The sequence below is a fragment of the Camponotus floridanus genome, unplaced genomic scaffold (assembly GCF_003227725.1).
Source record: "Camponotus floridanus strain SB8 unplaced genomic scaffold, Cflo_v7.5 scaffold38, whole genome shotgun sequence".
NCBI classification, from domain to species: domain Eukaryota; kingdom Metazoa; phylum Arthropoda; class Insecta; order Hymenoptera; family Formicidae; genus Camponotus; species Camponotus floridanus.
The window spans coordinates 1,322,412-1,341,733 of NW_020229525.1; the positions used below are offsets into that span (position 1 = coordinate 1,322,412).

The 19,322-nt window shown below is 46.3% G+C and overlaps 1 long non-coding RNA gene across 2 annotated transcripts in view; it reads left to right on the top strand.

Annotated features, from left to right (window-relative positions):
* The window catches only part of LOC105257725, a 111,920-nt gene that overhangs the window by 67,996 nt on the left and 24,602 nt on the right, over positions 1 to 19,322 (top strand). The window contains exon 2 of one of the 2 annotated variants that reach the window (XR_002192845.2): positions 2,130 to 2,185. The exons of the other annotated variant lie outside the window; for it this stretch is intronic. This is a non-coding gene — a long non-coding RNA (uncharacterized LOC105257725). The remainder of the gene's footprint in view (positions 1 to 2,129; positions 2,186 to 19,322) is intronic. 2 annotated transcript variants of the gene reach the window in all.

Genomic DNA, 19,322 nt, shown 5'->3' on the forward strand with positions numbered 1-19,322 from the left:
CGTACGTTACAATTTCACTTTTGTCCTACCTGCAATAGCGCTCGGTGACGATTTGTGGAGGGCAAAAATGCGGCTCGTCTTTCGGATGTGCGAACGCGCCGCGATGGCGACCGACCCCGATTCCACATAAACACGTGAACGGTAGAGGGAGATACATGGCGGCAGTATGTTACACGTGTTACCGGCCGGCACGTACGGGTTACGTCCGGCAGTCAATCGCTCTAATACTCGCACTCGGTGCGGCACACACCGAGGGTGTATCGGTGGTCGTGTGCACTGCGGTGCCGCTCGTATACCCTATTCCGTTCCACCCCCTCGGTCCACGTTCGCCCTCTCGTCGCGACCCTCTCCACCTCTCTTCGCAGGAACTACATCACCAAGTGATTACCTCCACCTCGTACCCCCTCGCTGGTGTTACCGGCGTCGCATCCTGATGCATTCACCGGCCCGCGATCGTTTCCTAAACCCTCTGCGGCTTGTCAGCCGCGCATCATCGCGAAAACCGAGTTTCCGAAAAACTCGTGAGATTGATGTTTCGAAGCGTCGCACTTCGACGAGGTCGTCCGTTATTTCAGTTTTTGGCTCGTCGTTACTCGCGTCGTTTGTCCTATATCGCCGCGCAATATCCGCTGAGTTTCAGTCTTGCTTGAAAAGCCATAAATCGTTTACGGTACTATCTGATCATTTTGAGCTTTGCATAGAAAACACAGATGCAGTAATGCAGCGTTTAAAGCATTAAGTTTTATTGCATAAATTAAATATATATATAAATATATACGTAACACGTTTTTCATTCATTTAAATATTTTTAAAATAGATGATGATTATTGATTAACATCAACATACTCATATAATGAAATCACATAAAGCTTGTTGCAGTTCTTTTCTTTTAAATTTCTCCTTCCCTCCCTCTCTCTTTTTCTTTTAAAAATTATTCTTTTGTCAAAAAATTCATTTATTTTTTACACATATTGAATCTTACAATAATGCAATAACAATAATAGACTATTTGATATTTGAGGCTTTCGTGAATATTAGGGTTGCAACGTTACGTTTCCAAATTTCAGTTGACTTCATCAAAGAAAAACAACTTGATGTTGAGTTGTTTCTTGACAGAATCCCCCTTTATATGATGATCAATGAGAGAGATAAGTAAAGGTGGATGAAGGAAGAAAGGAAAAGGAGGGGGGGGGGATTGAAATGTTCACGAAACGTTGGAATCGGATAAAGAATTTACGCGGCTCAAACCCGGGGAAGCCAATCCTAATAGTAGATTATCCTAGCGAAAACGCCCCTCGGCTCGACGGTACAAATTTACCGCTTATATTACGAAATCGAGTGGCATACTTGGCGGTGCGGAAAATCGCAAGCTCCAGATCCATCGGATGCAAACTGTGCGACACGACGCCGAGTATCGTTAGCGCAAACCGAGCGTAATTGGCGTGGTGTTTAATTCAAGTTAAAAGGAAAAGCCGTCGTCGCGGACGCCGCCGTTGTCCCTGCGGATCCTTGCGCTTACGTTAGACGAAGCTCCGCGTGACGCGCGCGTTCGTAGACCAATTAAGATTACTTTCATCGGCGACGCCGGATTATTCACGCCACCCCTGGCAGCCTTATTATGCGTGTTTAACAAAGCTGAGCTGATTATATCAATAAATTAAGGAAAGCTGCAACCTCCCCTTCCCCCGATAAGCAAGCCCTCTCCCCCTTGCCACCGAGCTCTGGCTGCGAGAGTCCGGTGCGCCGTAGACCCGGAGCCGCTTTACCGAGGCGTACATCACCGACGTCCAGGTCGCTCCGCCCTGAGTTATGCTCGACAATTATACCTATCTACCCGCGTGGTGGGCGTTATTATCATATTATACCGCGTTACCCCTCGCGTCCGCACACATGTACGCGCGTTTGTACGTGTGCGAATCTAACTCTGGTTGACGTCGTGGAATACCGGAGGTCGACGTCCCGATCCATAACGTCGTCTCGGTAGTTATGTTTTATTAGAGGCGTCTCTTATTTTCGTTGCGCAACCGTGTCCCCGTTTCTCCGACACGCTCCTGTCCCTGGCTTTGTTCTTTATCTGATTTTCCCGAAAAAGATATCCTTTCTTATCGGATTTCATTTTTCATTTACAGAGCTTATCGTAACGATGCCACGATCGATTGCCGGACAATCGCGATAAAAGGAAAAGGTAAGGGAAAATTTTCAACGTTTCAATCGTCTACTTTTTATTTTTTATATACTTTCATCTTCTCCTCTCTGTACAACTGTACAAGTTTGATAATCGATTTTTCTATAAAGCCGTCTTAGGGTACAAAAATTCAAAGAATGTCGATTCGACGCGTCCGATCGATCGACATGCGTTTCTCCCCATCTCTCTCTCTCTCTCTCTCTCTCTGCGAGCAATCGGGCTACGAGCCAAAGCCCGTGCTCTGCAGGATGACCGTGAAAAATCCCTAAATTATGATAATGGCGCCGACATAATGCGATCCAATGAGGCAATCAAGGGATGGCGGCAGGGTGGTGGCGGCGGGCATCGGTTGACGGTATCGATGGTCGATGTCGGTGTTGCGGGGTGGCGCGAGTTACGCGTCCCAGGGTCGTATTAGTGTTACTGGCCACCGAGCCGAACGAGCACGGACGATCTATGTGTCGGGGACGATACAGTGCTTGCGTGTAGCGGGTATAATTGCCGTTGGTGGGCAGCAGTTGCTCTAGGAGGACCAGTTTCCATCAATCAGCCCGCGCTAAACACTCGCGCGCGCGCGGCCGGAATCGCCGACCGATCGCAATTGCCCCGAATGCGGTTCGCGCGCGCAATCTATGTCTCTCGCGGCGGATTGCCGAGAGCTTTCGAGGACGAGCTTTACTCGTAGGGCGTCAAAATAACGGTTTTTTTACAATCCACCGTTGAGCGAATCGTCGCTTTTGTAAAAATGTAGGATGCGCGCGATCTACTCTCTCGCGGTAAATTGCTGGAAATGCTTCTTTCGCATTAGCATTCGCGAAACGTGGTCGTGATTGCTCCGTAAAACGCATCTATGTATTGAAACGCGCAATCCATATGTTGCGAGATGAATTCTTCCTCTCTCGTAAAATTCATCTTTATCATTATTGAATTTATCATCATTTGTATATGCGACAAATTCATCTCATTTCTTAATAAAGTTTTCAAACAACATGTTTAATGAAAGTTTTAATATGGCTACTTCTCAATTGACATTTTATACTTTTATTAATTTAACAAGCTTCAATTGTATTCTTTAATATTGAAACATAATTATTTTTTTTGGCCAAAGATTAATAAGTAAAAGATACATATATATTTGAAGGCTTGTATTCAAATTACTTTAGATTACATTGATCTATATTCTCGCTCTTTATCCCTCTCTCTCTCCCTCTCTCATGTATATATGCACGTGCCGATGTACAGGCTGCATCCGACGTACCTGCGAACACATATAAGCGTAAGCATATAGTCTAGCACGTACGGTGGGGCCTACTGATGGGATGGGACGCCATGCGGGGTAGTTATGGGACCACGAGGATGTTAATGACCATAAACAAGCAATCACTGTAATCCGCCATGAGTCACTCCAGCTGTCTGCCCGGCTACATAGATACGACCTGCCATATGCCCAGCCTAACTGACCGGCGGTGGATGTGCGTTGCTGGATCATCCTTGTTCCAATGATTTCTCCCAAACAATGCATAATATATGTATATGCATAATATATTACTTCATTGAATCGACGTCAAGTATCTCTAATATATTCGACAAGATTAATCACGTTGAGTTTATAAATATCAAATAAAATTATCCGACTCTTGATTTTTTCGCTGAAAATATGTACAGAAATTTTAAAAGCAAGCCATTCTAAATAATTAAGCGTAACAAATCTCTCATTGTTTTTATTACAAAGCTAGAAAAATACTACAATAATGGAAAAATTAAAATCTATATCACACACAAGTACTATTAAAAGTTTATTCCTACTCTTGAATATGATAAAATTAAGATTACAGTTTTTAAGCAATTTTCGTTTAAAGTATGAGACATGACACTTTCGTGACAGCGGGTGAGACTTGGTATTAAAATGAAGTAATATATAATAAAAATGCAGGTATGCGCGATTGAAGAAGCAATCGTGACGAATATCGAGAATCGAGGAATTACTGCGCGGCTTTAGATTCTCTCTGCGCGCAACGATCAGAAACGACCGCGATAGGATAGATGGAAAGAAAGGAGAGAGGCGGGGGGAAGAGGGTTTACGAAGAAAGGAGATAGGAAGAGAGCACAGGCTCGATATCGACATCCATGGCGAACCTTACGATCGAGGCTTACGACGATCGTAAATACGTCGGCGATACGGCCCTCTCTCGTTGAAGATACCGAAAGGATAGGAAAAGGGGAAGGCAGATGAATAGATAGAGACAGTGAAGCGGAGAAAAGGAGAAGGTGGATCGGCCGGGAAGGAAGGGCGGGCAGGGCAGAAGGAGCACCTAACCGTGCCGAAACATTTTATGAGTATCGATCTCTGACATAAAGCGACTTCCTATACTACGTGGCGTATAATACATATGTACGCAACGGCGCACACGGATACGCGCGCGCGTGCTCGGGATAAAGGTATTACTTTACGTGTTACGTATACCTTCGCTCATAACACTCGATACCTACATTACTTGGCGAAGCGCCGAAGGCCAGTATTCGTTACGTATCATAGACGATTCGCGCGATAGCCATTGGTCGTTTAAACCATCGATTACGGAGCAAGATCGTGCGCTCGTGTCGCTCCTACCCTCTTAATCACGATCGTCCCTTGAATTATTTCTCCGAAGCAAACATATAGCCAACATATTGTTTCCAGGATGCATGCTCGCGTCGTTCCTTTTGCCATCGTATTGCCATTTCTTTCAAGGTTTCGTAATCGAGTGTACATTTTATGTAATTGACGTTTCGTCTCTCTTGCAAAAATTCTTCAAGTACCTTTTATTTCCACGAAATTTGATGTTTCAGTTTCTGATTTTAATCGCACATTTACAATTTGAAAAAAATGAATTTCCTCGAATTTTTGCTAAATCCGAATTGAACGAAATTACAAGTTGCACCGATAGCGACTCTTTCAAATCACTAAAGCCGCGAATGAAGACGTTTCCGTCGTGTCGCGACGGATTAATATCGAGCACAGCAGCTTTTCTATTAAGAAACCTCGCGGAAATAATCGGAGATGGTTGTTCGACTTTCGCTTCGCGTCGCAGGGACAAGAGTCCGCTCGCTCGTGGTTACTTCCGCGGAGGAAATTAATACAAACAAGTAGCGCGGCGGTGCGGAGGGTAAAGGCGGCGGGTTGGGGGAGGCGGAGTGGAGCGCGAGGCAAGCAGCAGGCAAGGCCGCGAAAAGTTGGCGATGACGGCGGATGTTATTGGCAGCGAGGCCATTCGTCGCGATGATGGATGCCTGACAGGCGCTCCTCGCTCGCTTCGCTCGCTCGCCAGGCAGTTATAATAAGTAATGGGCTCACTTCCGCCGCCATCGCGCTGCCCGAATGCCTCACTGCCTTGCCCGGTCATGCCTCCGATGCCCTGCGAAACCTTGGTGCGCCTCCGTCGCCCTCCTCGTTGGTCTCTTTCCTTCTCTTTCGCTCCCTCGGCTCGCGCCCTCGCTACTATCCCTTATCGTCGTCCTTCTCCATCTTGGATTCCTTGTTTCTCCATCTCGCTTATCGCCGCTTGTTCCCTCGGGCTGAGTGAGGCCAGGCCACTCGTCTTCCTACTCTTTCCATCCCGCCTCCGCCTCCTCCTCGTAATAACTACAAATCTGTCACGCATTAATTCTCCGTCCGGCATAAATTCGAGCACGGTACAAGCGGAGAAGGAAAAAGTTATCGCGAGGGTTGGGGCGGGCAACTCACCCCCTTGCCGCGCGCCCCGTATTCGACTCGCCGCTCTGTGCCCCCTACGGAGAAAGAGAAAGGAGATATAGGGGTGGAATGCCGGGCGAACAGCGTGATGTTGCGCGAGAGAGGGTGGAAACCCGGAGAGCGAAAACTGTTAATGTCGTAACGTCGCGGAATGAAGAGCGGCCCAGGGTTAATAATTCTTCCGGCGCCTGATGATACTTGTGAGATTCATCGGCGTCGCATAGGAAACAATATACATATATATTGGGAGTGTCACAAGTTGAATCTGTATTAAAATTATTACAGGTATGCGCTCGACTTTTTAATCTTTTGTCTCGAATCAAATTTTATTTTAGATTTGCACGCATAAAAAATATATAATTTAGATGTAATAACAATTGCGGAATAAATGTAGAAAGTAAAAGAAGATGAATTTGCTCCACGTTCAAAAAGAAACATTTCAAACTTTGTTCGAGCCGAAATCTTTTTTCTTTTATCGATGCATAGATTTTTACGACGATATAAATCAAAATAATTAATTTTCGAGATTTTTATGACGAGATAAATCGAAATATTTATAAAATTTTAATTTAATTAAATTAAATATTAGTCCTCTGCAATTTTATGATATAATATTCAATAGGAATTTTGTAAAAGAAAATTTAGTTGTACGATCTAGTCGAGAGATACGCCTCTCAATTTTAATTCAATTTAGGTACATCTTGTACGGAATACATTACGCGAAAGCAGTAAATAAAGTGCAAATAATACGTAATGAAATTAACACGCATTAACTCGAAACTGAGCACTGCCAATAAAAGCCCACTCGGTGTCTGGTCATGCGAACGTAGAACGGAAAGAGGAAAAGATAACGCTTGCTCGGAGGGATCGTCGCGTCGATCCTGCAACGCGCGGCAGTTATTTGCAAGTGTTGTGAATTTATATTCGCGGCAGAGATAGAGAGGGGAGTGGGCAAGAGAGAAGAGAGTTGTATACCCTCACTCGATGCAACGTTGTTTATCGGAGTGGCGGTGTGCTGCCACGTCGAGCGCTCCACTTTTGCGCATCCACAGCTGCCTTTCTCGATCGTCACCCACGACATCCACATTATCGTAAAACTGCGCTTGATTCCGCGTTCGTTTCGCACAATTTTTATCGTCCAATTTTTTCCAACGTGTGTCGCGTTAAATCATCAAATTATCGCTCCTGGAAAATATTGCGGAAACCCTCAAAGATTCGGCCATAAAAGGACATTTTTAACGCATGTTAATCTTTCGTCCTCGTGTAATTAATATTTGCATTGTGGAAAATAAATTTTTCTATTCAAGTGGCGCGTAAACTTTTTATCAAAAAATTGTTTAAAATTATTTTTTAGAAATCTTTAAATAGTTAAAATTTTTATCTTTGCTCTAAAATACTGTATGCTCTGAAATAGAAAATTTGATCGCATAAACAGTCGCTTTATTACGCTTGACGTGAGTTTAGAACGATAAAAAATGAATATCTTCATTTCTTTACCATATTGTTTAGAATAATCTCAATATGACGTACGACTCTACTTGTGAATAATTGGCGATTTAATAGCATTACAATCCTTAAGACGAGATTGAAACGCGAGAAATTAATTCTCTATTAGAGTGCGCTTCCCGACGCGAGCGTAGACGGCAAATAAAAGACTCACCCCGACTTTGTTCGGTAACTCGGCGACGAATTCCGGTCAAAGTTCGCGCTCTCGTTTCGTATTCAATGTAATAGACTCGTTACAAATAGCGGTTCGGTTAGGTTAAACAGCGGGATTCTCAGCAGCGTAGGAAAAGGGGCGAGTGAGCGCTGAGGTGGAGATGGAACTACTTCCACCCTCTGGCTGGCAGGAGGAAGCGGGAGGACTCCCTCAACGACCGTGACAAATAACTCTCCTTCAACGGGGGTCTGCATCATTTAATTTTCCTTAGCCCCGCTACCGGAATCGATGATCTCCTCTGCCGAGTATCTTACCGAAGACGAATGGGATGACTTAGACGCCGTTTCGCCACCTTCTCGGCAGGGGGTTTTAGATCGATCAACCAGATCCCAATTATTCGCGGAAAATTAACCTTCCGCGTTCGACGCAATCCATCGACGGCGATTAATGATCGAAATTGCGCAACGTGCGCGACCCACCTACATAACTCTACTTGACATTGAATATCATCTAAGCGTACGTCTACAATTTATTTTGCAATTGCTACAATTGTACACAAAATTGCATTACATCTGCTGTTTTGTAATGTATATCAAAAAGATGAAAGAGATGAAGGAGCAAAATTTTTTTCGAGTGTTTTAATGTTTTGCCAATGAGTTTTCATGCCAATTGCCTGTGAAATGTGTGTCACCTTAAAGAAAAAATTATATTAATAATAATAAATAGTATACGATAAAGTCAAATTGCGATAAAAATGTATCGTTTGAATATTCTTCACTCGAGATTATTTTTGACAAATAAAAGTGTAAGAAATTGAAGAACTCTGCATTTTTATGTACATTGAAATTACTGCGTAATAAAAGTATCGTGAACTCAATTTGAAACGATTCTAAAGACAATGCGATATCTCGAAAGTTTGGTGAAAAAGATCTGCCTTTTTCTCTTTTCCAGTTTAACTATCAAACGAAAAATTAGAGCCCGCTCAAATCCGGGGACGGAAAGTCTAATTTCGGGGCGAGCGCGTAGGGTATGGAGGGCCATTGCCTCGGTTCGAGCGATTCTCCCGACATTTACAGCCTTCAATTTGCCCTTCCGAGAAGGTGGCGGCGGTGAGCGAGCCAGGAATGTTAATTAAAGCCGTTCACTCCTCGATCTCGCGCTTCGACTAATTAGTCGCGTACAATGCCATCGTGAACGGTGCTAGAAGAGCGTCTGAGCGAGACGAAAGAGAGATAGGTGGAAAAGAGAGGAGGAAGAAAACAGAGGGGTTCCAGGCGAGGGATAGGAGGAGAGACGAGCAGAAAAGAGCCGAGATCACTGGCAGCCGGAGATCACTTCACTCGGATACCGACGATCTCCCGTTCAAAGGAACTGGCGAACGTCAAACCGGCTCGTTCGCATCCACGATCGTCCCGGTCGAAAGAAGAATGCCAATTTGCCGAAAGCCCTCTTCGCGGTGGCGAACGTCACGGAACGGAAATCCGTGAAACGGAAAGCCGGAATTCCTGAAAGATCAGCGCCGGTCCGTCCGACCAACTAGCGTGTGCGCGCCTGTCAAGAAGGAGACATCTCGTTCTGTCGAATGCTTTTAATCCGACTTAACACTCCCTGGACTACGAATGCGAATATCTTTTTAAATCGTAAGATTTATGGTTTTCTCGCGTGTTGCATTGAAATTTCTACTCGTTTAAATTAAGAGATAATAAAACACGACGCAAACAAAGGCACAGACTAATATTTAATATCTTTGTTAAATATGGATTTCAGAATATTAAAAAAATTATAATAAAAAAAAATTTATTGTAGTAAATGTTATTAAAGGAGAGAAAGAGGTGGAAGGTATTATTAAAATAAAATTTAAAAAATATTACACTTTCGTTAATCCACGCGAAAAATGCGAATATTTGATAGTCAAAGTCGGGCCATTTTAAACGTGTCCTCCGCGAAATACCTGTACAATTCAGTATCGATTCAAGATGCATTGTATGCAAATCGTCTATACAATCGTCAGGAGGCCACGCTCCCGTACTCTAGAAGTTTATGTAGCTCTTTTTTCCCCGTATATATATTCTCTCCGCATTTGTCCATGGACTATGAACCCGTTAGACGGCGGAGGAGATCGAGGAGTTAAGACGATCGTAACCGGGAGAGATCCCGAAGGACTTTCCGTCGAAATCCGGCGGAAGGAACGCTCGTAGGAAAATTCCTGTACCTTAGGATAGCACGGCGATACGGAAGGAGCGGGGTAATACAATCGAAGAGGAGGACGGGAGGAAGGAAGGCGGCCGGTGGCGGGGGACCTCATCTAAAGTTACAAATCGCAATTCTTCCATGGCCGTGGTTCCGATTCTGTAAAGTTATGTTATGGCGCAAAGTAAGCGGGATTTATCAAGAAAGTTGGTATAACTTCGCTACGACTATTGATGCAATGAAACGATTGGCTCCGCCTCATTTACTACCCCTTTTCTCCGCCCGAGCTCTCACCCCTTTCTCCGAGATCTCGCTAACGCGAAGGTATTCTTCGTTGTCGACTTGGCCTCCCATCAATTGAAAACAGTCGTCTGTGCTTTCTCGATGATACCGATCCTCAAAGTTATCATATTAGATTAGCTTTGACGATCTTACAGTTTTTCCATGCTTTCCTCGACATGTAAACGTTGAACATTTTATTCTTAATCTTTCACTTTGTACTTTGAGATAAAATTCTTTCGTACTTTTCATTAAGATTTTTTTCCCGCAATTACATTTTCATTTTTTTCCCGTGTTTAGAATTTTAATCTCTGACGAAAATTAACGTAAAAAAAAATGTAAATTTTTAACCACGATGGTTAAGTAAAGAAAATTATAATTTCACACGTACAAGGAAACAGATTACGCCAAGCATGTTAAGTTTTTTTCATCTACATCAATGTTTATTTGGCACAATTCTTATTTCCGTTTGCAATATTATGTCGGATATAAATAGCGCGGTCGGTCGTTTCTTCCTGTTTATATTGGAAGGCGAGGCGATATGAGACGGAACAAGAAATTCCCGGGAAGAAGCTTGAAGCAGTGCTCAATCAATTTGCTCGGAAGGCATTACGCGTCGTCCAGGAGCAAAACGCAGCCGTGTGTATTGGAGCCGGCCGTGGACGGCCACGAAACGAGAAGGATAGGAAAGAGACGGAATCGTAGGTTTATCTGAAAATATTATGATGGCGTCGTCGCGTCCGTGCTACCGTTGCAAGGTGGCCGCCGGTTTTGATATGTCCCCAGCGTGGTGTAGAGTCGCGCGCGGCCGTATAGCTGAAGATATATGAACGGGATTGCAATCATGTCCGTGTTACCCGAGAGTGTCCTGTTGGGATAATATAAATATTGTAGAGTCGTTGCGCGGTGTGTGTGTCGGCGTTGGCGGTCGATCCGAGCGGCGGGGGTGGAGAAGCGAAATGTAAGGAGAGGGGAGGGAAGGGTAGTCCAGCGATAGGGGCGAACGTCGACGATAGGACGTCTCTTAGAATATTAGCCGATATCCCCGGGTATCGGGACTCGAGTATTTACGAGGACAGTGTTCTCGTGGAAAGATCGGCGAAATACTCGGGGAAGCGTAGGCGGGAATCCGAAAGAGTTGGCGAGAGCGACCGAGAGGGTAGTTGACGCGTGGGGAGCCAGACAGAGAGAAAACGCACGTGTAAAGGGTGGCGCGAGGGGCCACCCTATATCTGCTCTAGACGGTGTACACACCGGAGGATAACGGGGAACCGGCCGGATAAGATTGCGAAACTGGTGTCCCGGTCCCTGGTGCCCTTTACCTCCTGGCCTCTGGACTGGAGGGAGAGAGGAGGGTGGGTAGAGAAGATAGCGCGCCGGCCGGCTGCGGAAGCATTCGTATTTCGAGAAAACCGGAATTACGTATCGACAACGCTCGTAGTTTCTGATTTTTCGTCGGCGATCCGCGGACGATGGTCCGCTTCGTTTCGCTCGGGTAACACGGTTGCGAGGCGGAGCGGAGTACACAGGGAGCACGCGTAAGCCGGCTAAGCAAGCGTTGTGATGTAGTAGCGGGGAAAACTTTTCTAATACCGTCGCCCGTCCGGGATTACGCCGGAGATTGAAACGTATATATGTATTTACGAACGCGCGCGGGCGCACCTTCGAAGGGTACCCCCCCCCCTCCCTGTTACTTAAACGGACCTACCCTTATTGCTTCTTTGGAAAGTACCGCGGAACCTGGGTCGTTATTACTTTGCAACGAGTCCGAGATAACAGCGCGCCGAGAATTATCGAAGTTTATACGTCCCATGAGAAGTCGACGTTACGAGTCGCCTCTCGATCGACCTATCTGCTACTCGAAATTTCATTCGAAACATCTCCAGCCGAAGGCGAACGCTTCGAGATATCTCTCGGCGAACGCGCGCGCACTGACGAGCATAACCACAGGCTGTCCCCTCGGAGTGAGGAACTGCGACACCGCATAGTTGTTGCACGAGTCTCCGCCGCGACCTCAACTCTCCCCTAAACCGTCCCTCCGGCAACCACCCCTGGCATCAACTCTCTCTCCCCCTCTCCGTCCGCTCCGGCTATCCACCCGCAGAGACCACGTTACAAGGGGCCAGTATTTATGCACATTGTTGACTGGCACGTGGATTTATGCACGTCCGTTATATTATGCGTCCTGTCGTCCCCCGTGTAAAGCCGGTATGCCTGGCACCGTCTCGACTCTGCACGCAACATGTATTTCGAGTGAGAGCGTCTCGCCTAATACCGCATAAAGTCAGCTTTAAACGATGGACGATTTTAAACCGTATCAAGATGTAGGGAATAATGTAAACGCCTCGGAATCCGCGATCGCGCGCGACGAGATGATTCGAGGGGAGGCACGCCACGCCGATAATTAATCTTTATAAAAAAATGTAACGCTACATTTTTCCTTTACATCTTTTTTCTCTCTTCGATATATACGATGTATTTGGATTAATTAATTTTCACAAAATTCGATAAAGAGTCAGGCAAACGTCAGAGTTGTATAACAAAGACCGCGCACATGTACGCGAGGAAGAAGCACGACGAGATGACGGTTGTTTGCGAGTCCTTCTTAGAACATCTTCGGGTACAAAGCCAGGTCCTGGTCGGTGCTCTCGAGCTGACGTGGCCCCCGGCAGGGTGGGCATTGTGTCGGCCCTCTCGACCACCGCCGCACAACCTACACTTCCTTACTTCGCCACTCGACGGTGAACTGAATCGAGCATGTGGACGGGACAGCAAGGAAATCTCCTTCTTGCCCGAGACCCGTCACTCCTCCCCGTCTCTGCCCTCCACGACCTTCCGCTCGTCGTATCTGCCGGCCAAGTCTCATGCCAGGTCCAAATGTCCGTCCAGTGTCCGCCGCCGCTACTGGCCAAGTAAGTTTCGACCTCGAGGCGATCAAGGCGCTCAGAAACACGTATCCACGACGGATCCACGGATCAGGGGAGCGAGATTTAAGGGTCGCTCTTTGAAATGTGACCGCCGGATCGGTATCGAGCGCCAACAATCACGGAAAGAGCTCGCTCGTTCTCCACTTACGTACATAGTATACCGGCGCGTATACCGGCGGTTCTCCATAAATTCGCCGGCGCAATTTCTCTCAAGTTTGCCCGGTCATTCGACGCGGTGAGCGCGGGAGCGAATCTACGAGGTAGTCGGATTCGGGTCCTCGGCAATTAGCCTCACGGGACTTTGAGAGTGGCTCGAAGGTGGCGGTCGGGACCAAGGTGGCCGGAAGGAGCCAGCAGCTTCGGTCCTTCGACAGCGAACGAGGCTCGCCGGTGGCGGTGTTACCTCTCCCTCCCCCTCTCCCTCTCGCTACCATCGACGGGGTTTTAGTGTCTCGGGGAGTAATAACGTCTCGGGGTGTAGATTATACGGTGTCCGGCTAGGAACGGGCGAGTGCCCAGTTGGGTCCTCCGATGATGCAAGGTCCCCCGGTGCCACCGCCGTCCGGACATATATTAGCATTCTAACCGACCATTATTATATGCCTGGTGAGCCGCGTTGGGCCGAGAGAGCACCACCAACGCCCGTGTTGCGTACTTGGACCAAGTTTACCAACAATTCACCGGGGCTCGCGCTCTATAATGGCCCCACGGCTGCTTAATTTATCGCGGTCATAATTAATAGCTTTGTAATTTTCATACAGCCGTACACGGGCCGCGTCGCGGAATTTATGGCGACGTTTTCGCTCGCGATTATCGATTTCGCGCGAGCTCGACGACGGGTCGCCGAATGACAGCGAGGCCTGTCGCGCCGTTCAATTTCTCCGCGATAGACGCTTGGAGTTTGAGGACGAATAGAGGCTCCCATTTGCCGTTGAAATATTTATATCGTTCGCGAGACCGCTTTTATTCGCGCGTCATTATCCGCGCTCGATTACGCAGCATTTACGCGATAAGAAAAATTAGGATCAAGATCGTCGCTCGCCGCCGATAAACGCTCAACGTCGGCGCTCCTGATGGCCAGAGTCGTGGCGCGCGAAAATTTATTATTAAATATCCCTTTCGTCCGGTAAGTAGCTCCTTCTTTACGGCGCTTAAATATAAAATAAGTAGACGGGTGCAGCGGCAAGGTGCTCGCCACGATAACCGGCTGACTTGTGGCTCCATTAGCGCCCCCGCCCGGTAACGTATAGCATAATAAGAGTTTATGTGTCAGGTTGATGCGCCAGAAGGCTGCCAGACGAACTCCGCGGCATAGGAACTGTTATATTTTCATTACACCACCGTGGTCGTAACGAAGGGTGCCTTCGATGAATCCCGGGGAATAGCGCCTCGCCGCGGTTATGGAGCTCGCTCGGTATTTAGATTCTTCTTCGCGCGCGCTCACCATTTTTCTGGGTGTAAAACTTTAGTACGACTTTACTTTTATTTAAGACTCCGATTAAACTTTTTTACATATCGCGTGCATTACTGTTTTTCGTAAAAAATCGCACAATTCTATGACGACACTTTTGGCAAAAATGATGCGCGTATTCTAAATGCACGAGTAATAATGTACGAAATTCGTCAATTTGCGAATAAAAAATAATTGTTGAGTAATAAGATATATTGATATATTTCTATTTTATATCACGCGTCGTGTAATCGCGTTAAATTCTGCAAAAGGAAAACGAAATGGTTGCGAGATGGTTTTTCTAACTGAAATTTCGTCCCCGTCTCGCCATTACTACTCTTTCCTACACATCCTACTTGTCAAAGTAGGAAGAAACTTCATGCGTTCCACGGGGAGTTGGCCGCTATCAATAATGATCCATCATTTTGCAGCGTATCATTTTGACGTACGGGCCTATCAAATAGACTACAAAATGCACGCAACAAAAGTGACGCGTTTACCCGCATACACGCGCACACGCCTATAATCGAACGTTTCCTCGTTCACGGATATATCGCCGACACGCTCGTCTACACGCAGGCTAGGCATTATGCAATCTTGGGGTAAACTTAGCACTTAGAGAGGACGGGGAGTTAATGCAACATCGTCAGACAACGACGCCAGTGGAAGGACGAGGCGATGGGCGGCGGTCCATAGCTCGAACTCTCTCCGGGCTCTCGGTGGGTGGATGGGTGACCAGGATGTATCCGTCCACCTAGCCCCTGTAAGCCAAGCGACTCTTGCCCCCCTCCCATCCCACCCCCGCATTTTGCCCCTCGTTCGGCCCGGCCTCGCACCTATACCCACGCGAGAGCACCACGCGATGGCCCCTTCACTATAGACACCATAGTTGCGGCTAGTTGGCCGTCACCTCTGCGTCGACGCTCCCTTGTCTCTTCGACTGATTCAATTTGCCCGCCTCGTGGCTGTTTAATTACTGGCCGGAGAGTGGACCGTGGCCGAGCAAGACAGAAAGGCCGGTCGGCGCTCGGGTGGCAGGAATGAGAGCGGGGGGAGGGTGAGCGACAAAGAGGAAGAGGAGGACGAGTAGCGGGCGAGCGCCCTCGGGAAAAAGAGGGACGGATAGACGACGGGCGGACAAGGAAGAAGGAGGAGAGAGTCCACTCGAACTCGGCGCACACCACTGACAACCCCATCTACCAGTGTATTGGTGCCGCCGGTTCCGCTGCCACTAAGACACTAACGGAATAACGGCGCTGGCCGGTGGAGATTGTTGTTGATGCTAAAGTAACGGGCAGCCCTGAGGGGTCGCCGTTGCAGAGAGGACGAAAGAGAGACGGGGAGAGAGAGGGAGAGAGAAAGAGGGATTAGAAAGAGAACTGCGCGACAAGAGCGAGCTGACCGGCGGAAGGGGTTGGGTCAACCCTGCGACGTGTCTTGCAAACCGAGTATATGTCTATCCCTCTTCCGCGTCCCACCCTCTCGCCGCTCCCGCATTCTCGAGCTCGACGATGTCCTCCAGCTTTACGGTCGGTTTGGAATACGATTTTACTGCTATCGGATAAAGAGGCCGCCGCAGGAGCGTCCTCTAAATATCGATAGCCCGGCGCGAACGATACGAAGGAGAGTCGCCTTTTATAGCAGTAGCGTCGTCGGCGTTGATCACGTAGAGGAAATGTCCGGGCAACGCTTGAACGTGGACCGCTGGCGAATTTTTTCGACCGAGCCAGACGTGTCGTCGTTTAGAATTAATGATTTGTTTAGGCATTATTAACACTCGTATCTCTATCGCTCTCGCATATCACGCGAAAACTTGACGGAAAAATTTTACAGATGTGAATTTGAAGAAAGTGACATTTTAGAAATATAAAGCCACTAGTTAGGAAGCTCTTGGTTCAAATAAAAATTGATTTATAAAACATTTATCGCTGGAGCGTTTAAGTGTTTGTAAAATCACGATAAGCCTTTTTAGACGTACAATGCTGGGACGCATTGAGGATAATTTACATGAAATTATTTTTGCGCGCGTGCGTCGCTTAATCTAAATGAAATTTCTCATTTTAACGATATCATTATGCAAAGTTATTTCATTAAATCGCGTTATAATTGCAGGGTTAAATCAACAGACAAATAACGCTCCAACAGATACAAGAATGTTAAACTCTTTGCGGGCGCTCTACGCGAATCTGCTGCCACGAGCTGCGATATTTAATAATAATTTCTCGATAATAAAATATACATGACGCCATCAGACGATAGTTTTTATAGTTTACGAGTTATCGTTTTGCATGATTCGAGCGACCTTGCACGGCGGAATGCGAGAACGCAAATTTGTCGAGCGAATGTATTCTGACGTCAGTCGTGGCGTTGCACCCATCCATCGAAGGAAAGGAACGGACTTAATGGACGCACAGATGGACGGATGGACCGTAGGCACGCGGAGGCAAACTCTAAATTTACACGAGCACCATCTCGCACCATCTCGCGTATCTCTATTATAAGACGGCCGTAAATTCACGGATTCATTATCATAAATTGGATCGCCATCGGGTCGTGCACGTCAGCGATGAAATGCCTCGCAAACGGAGAATAACGTGTACTATCATAAAAAGCTTCGAGCTCTTTGCAATAGCCATCTGCCTGCAGATACCGGTATCCAGGGTCATTGGTCCCGACATAGACTGCGAATCGATATACTCTTGAAGAAAATTAAGTCTTCTCTTTATCTCGCCGATACGTTTTCTCGCTAGTCTTGCTCGAGAATTGTTTTTCGATTCGTTTCATCTCGTTCGTCTAGTTTAGAATAGATATTTAATCCTTTAATATCATCCTAGTAGAATATTTCATTAATGAAAAGTACACGTTTCATAATATTTTATGCCTCGTCTGCCAAACTCAATTTATACGTATCTTATTTATAATTTGTAGATGCAACAAAACGTCTTTTCGATATATTTACATATCTAAGCGTTGATATATAACATTTGTTACGAATTTGAAAACATTAAAGATAAAGATGTTTATACATTATATGACTCGAATGAAAATAACTGTGTAACTGTGTAGAAATTGCATTTCGGACAGGAGATCGCAAATTAATTTACGAGCAATAGTTTGGTCAAAGGCGAAGGGAATCAAGAGCGTTTCAGAGAGGCGGTATTCATCTTTCCCCGAAAGGTTTGCGTATCAAAGTGAAAATTAATCTGCCCGCGGCGCGCGAAAACTTGTGACAACTGCGCTCGCGATTGATTTACGTCGTTCGCGATGTTTGCAAATGACTTCTGAGCAGATGCAGCCACGGACAGTTATTGCCACTTGGCCCGCATTTCCCACTCTCTCTCTCGCCCTCGTATCCTGTTGCGTTTTTTTGATCTTTTTCGCATACTCGCGAACGCGTCTTGTTCCGAGACGTTTATGACGTTTCACAACAGTAATTCTGTCGTTGTCAAGGTACGGCAAAGGGATCAGAAACTCGAGCGGAGATGAGGCCGCCGGTGCTCGTATTCGCGTTGACAGAGGTACGAGTGGTAATCGAGAAGTCTTTATTTATCGCAATGTTGAAATTAGAATGACGACGTGTCGTAAAAGCGTGCTTTTCATCTAGACGTATATTTATGTCTATATTTTTTTTATTTTCGACAGTGTCAGAGATTGGCCAAAAATAACGAATTTCTATTATTACAATTTTAATATTCACATTACGTATCTATTTGTCAATTTTCGCAGATATAATAAATTCAAACGTTAAATTTATAATGTAATATCTTTATGCGAATAATATTCCATAATTTCAAAAAAAAAAGACAACACAAAGAAAAGCAGTTTATAATTATCGCTATATAAACTTGGCCAAACTCAGAAATTCTCTTTCTCTTCTCCTCGAGTATTTTCAATATTCCATTAAATGCATGCGAACGCTTTCAAGATTGAAGGTCATAGATATTGGATATTCGCCACGTTATACTCGTCGACGTAGATCAAAACAAAGCAGGTACGTGGGTGCGGATGCAGGTGCATCCGACAAGGCAGGGCGCACGTGGTGGACGTGCGCGAAAGGGCACGTATACGCCCTGAACCTTACAATGGCACTCGAGTAACGAGGATCCCGCCTCGTCAGTCAGCCTGAAAAATTCCTCGGCCCGTTTGCCTCCGCGCATTCGCACGCGCGGGAGAAGGATATGCCGAGGCCGAGCGTGTGTTGGTCCATGCTGGTGAAACGCATATACGCGCGTATTTTATGTATCTCGCGCGTACATATGCAGCGAACGACGATGCGGCGATGGTGGTTGCGGTGTCGGTGGTTGTTCGCGAGGAGGGAAGGAGGAGTAGCTTTGGTCGCCTCGGCAATAAAGTGTGTCCCGACGAGAAAGCTCACGTGTTCGCGTTTAGCATTTATCGAAACCCCGCGCGCGCGAGATCGTAACTCGAAAGTGCAGGCCTGCCTGCGTGTCATGCAGATAGGTTTAAAAGCCGAACGTGCCGCATTTACAAATGCGCCTCTCGCTCTCTCGCTTCCTTCTCCTGCGCTTTCTTCCGTTCTCGGCGTCTCCTCTTCCGCTCGCGCCGACCTTAAGGCGGTTTTATCGTTGTCGGAGTCGTGCTCTCGTCTTGGTCGCGTGACACGAGCTGAAAAAGGTTCATGTGGAACGCGACCGTGAAAATGGCGCGTTTGAGAAACGCGAGTAATAAATGAGATGATTCGCTCTTTTTCGAGGCACATGTTAAATGAAACTGCGAGCGATAAATATGGATTTATACGCGAATTAATGGATTTTTTGTAAAAATATAAATGATAATCTTATAAAAGGAGTTTCAGAATTTGCTGGATTTACGTGTGGAACGAATAAATATTTGAATCTTTCGTTTCTTAAAACGTCGAGAAAAATACCCGCGAGTAT